Below are 7,222 nucleotides of genomic sequence, written 5' to 3' on the forward strand. Positions count from 1 at the left end.
AAGAAGTGCTTTTCTGCTTTGATGGTTAAGCTGAGAGAAATAAAGTCAAGGACATGCTTGAGAATGAAACCAACTGAGAGGAGAGTTAGGCTAAGTGATACATGAGAGTTATTGAGTCCCAAGGACATGATATGAACCCCATAATCTCGCTATGCCAGATTCAGGTCAACAGAGTCATTCCTGGACTGCTGTAAGAACCACAAAATACTCACCACCACCCCTTTTTTAATTTTAGTTTAATTTAGGTTTCTGTCAGTTACAATCAAGAGTCCTAATTAACACACTAGAAGAACTGAGAAACTCTTCATGACTGAATCTGTGAGAAACTTCATAAATATGTTCCCACACCAATCAATCAAGGCAACATATTAAGCCCAAGAATATCTATAATGTTTTATGAATCTAATTTAACAACATTGAGTAAATTGCCATTAATTTCCATTTGCAGTCTCCCACTAGAAACTTTTTCAGGATTTTTCTCCCTGTAAATTTCAATAAGATACTTATAGATTCATTTTACTTTGATGCAGATAAATATACATGATAAGGTATCGTCTGTGACTCAAACTGAAACCATACAGTTAAGAATGCAGTACAAAGACTTACACAAATATCCACATATAGTAGAATCTCATGCCAAATAGCCTCATCTTCACACATGCTATAATAAAGGGCTTCATGTTTACCTGTAGCATAAATGATTTTAAAAGGCAGTTTAAGAAAAAATTTAATGACAATGAGAAGAATTTGAAATAAATTACTGGGAAATATTCCAAACTCAACTTCTCTGAAAGTTGTAAAAGTAGGATGGGAATCCTTACATGTTAAAACCAGCCTTATTTTAAGGTAAGAAAATGTTCTAGACAAATGGTTCTCAAACATGTTTGCATGTAAGAATCACCTGGAGAGATGATATACACATATACAGTTTTCTTCCAGGATAGCCAAGCTGAGAGAAATGGAGTCAGGTCCTATCCTATACCCTCTGACTTACAACCTGCCTTCTAACCCCAGAATGTAAAAATAATGTTAAAGGTCAGGTGTATGGAGATATATGGATACATGGATATAGATGATATAGATATAGATATAGACATAGATAGATAGGTATAGATGTTATATGACAGATATTCTTTATTTGTCCTGTTATCTCATTAAATGCTATAATAACCTTATGGAGTAGGTACTACTAAGCAATGAAGTAACTAAAATTGCTATGTCTTTTATTACAAATTAGGAATATAAAGTTTAAAGAGTTTGAACACTTTTCTCAAAGTCATACAACAGGGCAAATCAAAAACTCTTAATCTCTCCCAATACAAATTTGAAAGCTATTGTCATGATTGACACATGAAATCAGTAATTGAACTTCACTAATAACATCATTAGAGAATTGGACAGAATAACACTGTTCACAAGGGAAAATAAGGAAAGAAACAGCATTCCTAAAAATAAAAATGGTTATCACAGAGAACTGGAAACAGTTTTTAACCCTTAAAAAGCCAATTTTAGAAGAGAAAGAAAGAACTCTTGCCCATTTATTTTAAAGGTTTACATACAAGAGACTCTACAGTCTCCATTATTAAAAAGACCTATATCTCATCTCTTCCCTTAATAGCTAATTTGAATCTCAACAGGTTTCCTAAATGCTGATATATGGGCCCAGAGAGGAGCATCCTACAGCTGTCTACTATATGTCATCAATAGCCACAGTAATGGGTGGGGAGACAACAGATTCCCCAGTGTGCAAATTACATAAGCCCTTTGTTTTTCCCTTTGCTCCCATGAACTCCAACTAAACAACATCAAAAAGATATCCTTTTTGGGAGCAAGTAGGATACAAAGAGCTTTAAAAACCATCTAGACATAGTAGCAACCAGTATATTATGAAGAAGAGATTATGATGAGGAAAATAAAATTGCAGGTATTTATAAAGGGCAGTTTAAGGAAGTTTCCCTACATTGCAAAAAAAAAGATTATACAATCTCAGGTTCCTAACCAGTTCGGATTCACTTTGTCTTCCCTACAACATGCTTACTGGGAAGTTATATTTTTTAGATGTTAATAAAATCAGAAAAGCCTCACGATGTCGTACAAGTTATTCCTATCACAAAATGTCAGCACATTTTGTATAAGCAGAGCTTTCATCTCTGGCCATCGGGATCTCTAATGGTACGAGTAGGCCGCCTGAGCATCTCTAATGGCGTGCATCGGATACATTACTGGTTGCCAATATCCATATGCTTTTGCAAAATGTCCTGCTGATGGGTACTGAAAAGCTAATGGAAAAATCACTCTTTGATAATACAACATCAATGCTTGACTTTCTGGCTTAGCAACTTTCTTTCACATTAGGGATGGCAAATGGGGACCTACCGTGATGTCTCTCGGAGAGATATACATACTTACAATTGTCCTTCAACAATGCTTTGATAATGGTAAATTGAATCGGGGTACCTTTATAGATACTTAGCCTGTGGATGCTTTTGGCAGGTCTTTATGTTTTTATATTCACATTCCTCCTAATTCATGGCAAAGAAAGCCTTTCGGTTCTCTGAATAGCAGGAGAGGAGCAAGAGCAGCAGCAGCACCACGGCCGGGAGGGCTTCTCTGGCCCGTGTCTCTCTTGGGTCTAGAGCATGGGGAATATCTTCACCACACTCTTCAAGGGCCGTTGGGGCAAAACAGAAACGTGCATTCTCGTGGTGGGCCTGCGGGGAAGCACCATCCTGCTCAAACTGAAGCTGGGTGAGATCGTGACCACCATGCCCACCACAGGTTTCAACGTGGAGACCGTGGAGTGTAAGAACATCAGCCTCACCGTGTGGGACATGGGCGGCCAGGCCAAGCTCTGGCCTCTGTGGCGCCACTACTTCCAGAACACTCAGGGTCTCATCTTTGTGGTTGACAGCAGCAACCGAGAGAGCGAGAACAAGGCCCATGAGGAGCTCATGCTGATGCTGGCGGAGGGCGAGCTCAGGGATGCTGTCCTGCCCATGTTAGTGAACAAGCAGCACCTCCTCAAGGTCACGAACATGGCCAAAGTCACGGACAAGATGGGCCTGCACTCTGCACCCCAGGAACTGGCACATTCGGGCCACCTGTGCCACCAGTGGGCAAGCGCTCTGTGAGGGACTAGATTGGCTGTCCAATCAGCTCCAGAACCAGACGTGAGCCACACTGCTTTTCCCCTGACTCCTTCCTTCACCCTCACTTTCCTCTCGTGTGGCAGATGTGCCCCTGCGGCGGGAGTGCCTGAAGCTGTCTCCATGGTCAGCCCCGGTATGCTTCATCATGCTGAATGTGTGCACAACCAGCCTGCAGCTGGGTTTTTATTTAATGTAGTTTCTGTTTTCCAATGAGGCAGTTTCTGGTACTCCTATGCAATATTACTTAGCTTTTTATTATTATTATTATTATTATTATTATTATTATTATTATTATTATTGTAAGAAGAGAATCAACCCACTCTTTATACTGAGAAGGGATTTTAGGCACCCGGGGCCTCTAGGAGTCGCTGTCAGAACAGCCCAGTGCTCCTCTAGGCTTTAGATCTGTTGAGATATAAAGGATTTGGTTTTGGTGGTTGGTTTTTAACCCAAACTTGGTGCATTTTTTTAAAAAATTACAAAAATAAGGAGACACTTGAACACAGATAAGGGAGTGCCTAGTGTAGGTTCTACAGTAATGACTTGAGTCCAGTCTACCTGTGGTCTGTCTCCCATCTGGAGCATGTGGTGGGCAGAACCAGCCACAATACATTCTGCATGGTCACTTATGGTCCCTGATTGGCCCTATCTTGCTGGGTCAGCCACATCCCATAGTGTTTGTGCTTGTACATGTGCTTAAACCACTGCCCAGGGGATGGGCTTTGGGTTGTGGTCATCACTCATGGACCCCTTGGAGGGACCCATCTTCCCTTGGGTCATCTTAGGTGCTTTGGAGGGGACCACTGTGCACAGGGTGGGAGCCTCCCATGGTCCCCATGCACACCCACTTGCTCCAGGTTGTCTGGGTCTCACCAGCAGGAGTACCATCCTGTGGCTGGTCATCTTAGAGCCTAGCTCCTCAGAGCCCCATCCACATGTGCTTTCATTCCCTCAGCCTGCAAGGGTCAGATTTGACATCAAAACAATCTCTACATTTTTCTTTTGTATTTTGATAAACACTGAAGAAGCTGGAGCTGTTAAACTTTACCCTGGGGAAAACTTCAGAACTGGTTTATCTGGTGTCGTGGCAACTCTTACTGCTTTCAGTACATGGTTAGTAATCACCTGTTTTGTATACTTGTTTTCAGTTTTCATTTAGACAAACAAGCACTGTAATTACACCTATTAGAATAAAAGCTCTTAACTATTAAAAATAGTAATAATAGGAGAGTACTTTGACATTACTTCCTCACTTTTTTCAACTCATTTATTGATCCCCTGATACATGTCAGTTAATGTACAGAGTAAGTACATGAGGAAGACTCATGCCCCACCTTCAATCCTCACACTCTAGTGAGGAGTGAGGGAAGCCATCCAAACAATTAAAAAGCAGTATCATCCTAAATAATCAGGTATGGTAACAGAAGTTTTCAGAGTACAGTGTGACCAACTGCTTAGAAGGCTGAGGGAATTCTTTCCAGAAGAGATGATATTTGAGCTGAACATTGAAATAAAGGTAAAAGTCAAGATGACGGGAATAGACATTCCAAGACATTTTGCTGTGTGTAAAACATGAAATAGTAAAGAACATGGTCATCTTGGGATATAGAAAGTACTTTAGAAAGCTAAACACCAAATGCGATAGAGCATGGACATAGGAATAGACACCACAAAGAGAGCTAGTGGCAGATATTTTTTAACATACTTTTTTGGGTTGTGTACATTTTATTTATCTTTTGTTCATTTAATCAAAAGTATATTTATTGGAGATCCAAGACGGCGACAGAATAGGTGGAAGCTGCACTCGCCTCCTCCCAGGACCAAACTGAAATCACAACTAAATTATAAAACAATCATTCTGAATAGCCAACTGAAGACTAGCTGAAGAGAAGTCTTATAACCAAAGATTTACAGAAGAAGACAAATCAAGACTAGTAGGGAGAGCAGAGATGTGAAAAGGCTGACCCCACTCCCACCAGCAGCAGCCGAGGTTCCAGTGGAATATCTCAGCCATGGGGTGGTCCCCCTGAGAAATGTGGGGGTCTCAACCCCAAGCCTGGTTCTGAGCTCAGAACTGCAGAGCCAGGAAGAGGTGCCCACATAACACCTGGCTGTGAAAATCAGCAGGGGTTCTGACCACCAGGCAGAGGCAGGAGTCCACTAAAGACACAGGCACCCTCTTAAAGGGACAACACACAAGAATTTGTTCACAGCCACTCACCCTGGGTTCTGGCAGAAGGAGGGCAGAGTAAATAAGAGTTGCATGAGGAGAGTCTGGGGTTTGTGGCTCTGAGGAGGAGCTGAAGGGACAGCTGTTAGGATCCCTGTGCTGAGTCATTCTCCCATATTGTAGATGCACCATCTTTCTTGGATGGAGCACCACTCTGTGTGGCATCAGCCTGGGGGAAAGCAATATCCCCATACTATGGACTCCCTGTTGCCCGACCCTGTGGAGCTTATGCCCTGCTGAGAAGTACAGCCAGAAGCTCTTTCTGTGACGGGCCTAACAGGCTGCCGGCAGGAGGAGATAGGCGGAGACAAACTTGAAATGCCTTGGGACATTTACTGACCTGCCTATGGGGACCAGTGCTGGAAAAGCCGGCCTTGGTGTACAGCTTGGTCCTTCCCACAAGCATGAAGGCCCAGCGGAGGCGGCGGCAAACTGTGGCTCCAAACAGGTTGCTGAGGACCAGTCACAGGCAGCGTCTTACACTGGCCTGCACCAGAGTCCCTTCCAAGAGGCCTACAACCAACATATTCAGTGGCCAGCTTCAGACAACATCAGTGCAGGATCTAATAAGCTTCACAAGCAACATATCCCAAGGGAGACCTTGGCAGGCACCAAATCCTCTGAGATGAATTCCACTTTGTGTGGTCAACACATGTACAACAACTCGCAGGCCATGGTCAAGGTTGAGCCTCACAGTCAGCCAGCCCGAGGTTGATTCCACCCATGAACAGGCCAAAAGCAAACAAGACTCGGTTACAACAAGAGGGCCCACATGACCCACACAAGGTATGTTCCTGGAGCAGTCAGCTCAGATGATCAAGGTACACCACTGAACCCCAGAGGACACTATCTACATAAGGCCTTGAAACAAATGAAAGTGAGAACACAACAACCCAAAATCTATGGGACATAGCAAACTAAAATAAATATTCCAAAAATGTATACGAAACCACAAAATGCCCAGAATAACAGTAGTGACCTTGAGAAAGAATAAAATTGAAGAAATCATGCTACCTGATATCAAACTATACTACAAGGCCATTGCAGCCAAACAGCCTGGTGCTGGCATAAAAACAGACACATAGATCGATGGAACAGAATAGGGAGACCAGAAATAAACCCATGTCTTTATAGTCAATTAACATTTGGCAAATGAGGCAAGAATATGTAATGGGGTAAAGGTAGTCTATTGTGTGCATGGTGTTTGAAATACTGAATAGATCCGTGCAAAAAAATGAAACTACATGACCTCCTTACACCATACACAGCAATAAAATCAAAATAAAGACTTAAAACATGAAACAAAAACCACTGGTTACTGACAGCAGCATTGGCTAAATATTCGGATAAGTTCCTGAGAGAGGTTGGAAAATCACCTCAGGAGGTCTTTAAGAGTAGAGTAAATTGCAATTTGTCTTAGATGCTCAGACCTGTTAGGGCAAGGGGATTGACTCCGAGTCATTTCCAGATTATACAGCTCCATTGTTCATAGAACAGAGCTCTGCATTGGTTAGCAATTTGGACTTGATCCTGTGGTTACAGATTGATTATAAGATTACAGAAAAAGAATGTTCACTTGAGAAAAATGCATAGAAGGAATACTATATGCATGGGAAGTAACTGATCTGTTGAAGACAGGGCCACCTCGTTTATGAGAGGTGAATTTTCCCCTTTCTTTCTTACAGGCTCATGCTCTATCCCTGCTGCACTCTATTTTTCTTAAGGCCGTGTGAGCATTAGAGCAGGTACCATCAGGGATGAGAAGATACAATAATGAGCTATTACAGAAATGAAAGAACTCACCCTAGATTAACTCGATATGTGGGGGTGCTTTGCATCATTG

At 42.2% G+C, this 7,222-nt stretch overlaps 1 pseudogene across 1 annotated transcript; it reads left to right on the forward strand.

Moving 5' to 3' along the window:
• The first annotated feature begins 2,639 nt into the window (after nucleotides 1–2,639).
• On the forward strand, nucleotides 2,640–3,131 carry LOC308554817 (ADP-ribosylation factor 1 pseudogene; annotated as a pseudogene). Its single transcript has one exon. The product of its transcript is annotated as an ADP-ribosylation factor 1 pseudogene (transcript).
• Nucleotides 3,132–7,222: the final 4,091 nt, after the last annotated feature.

Source organism: Miniopterus schreibersii (assembly GCF_964146895.1).
Source record: "Miniopterus schreibersii genome assembly, chromosome: 3".
NCBI classification, from domain to species: Eukaryota; Metazoa; Chordata; class Mammalia; order Chiroptera; family Miniopteridae; genus Miniopterus; species Miniopterus schreibersii.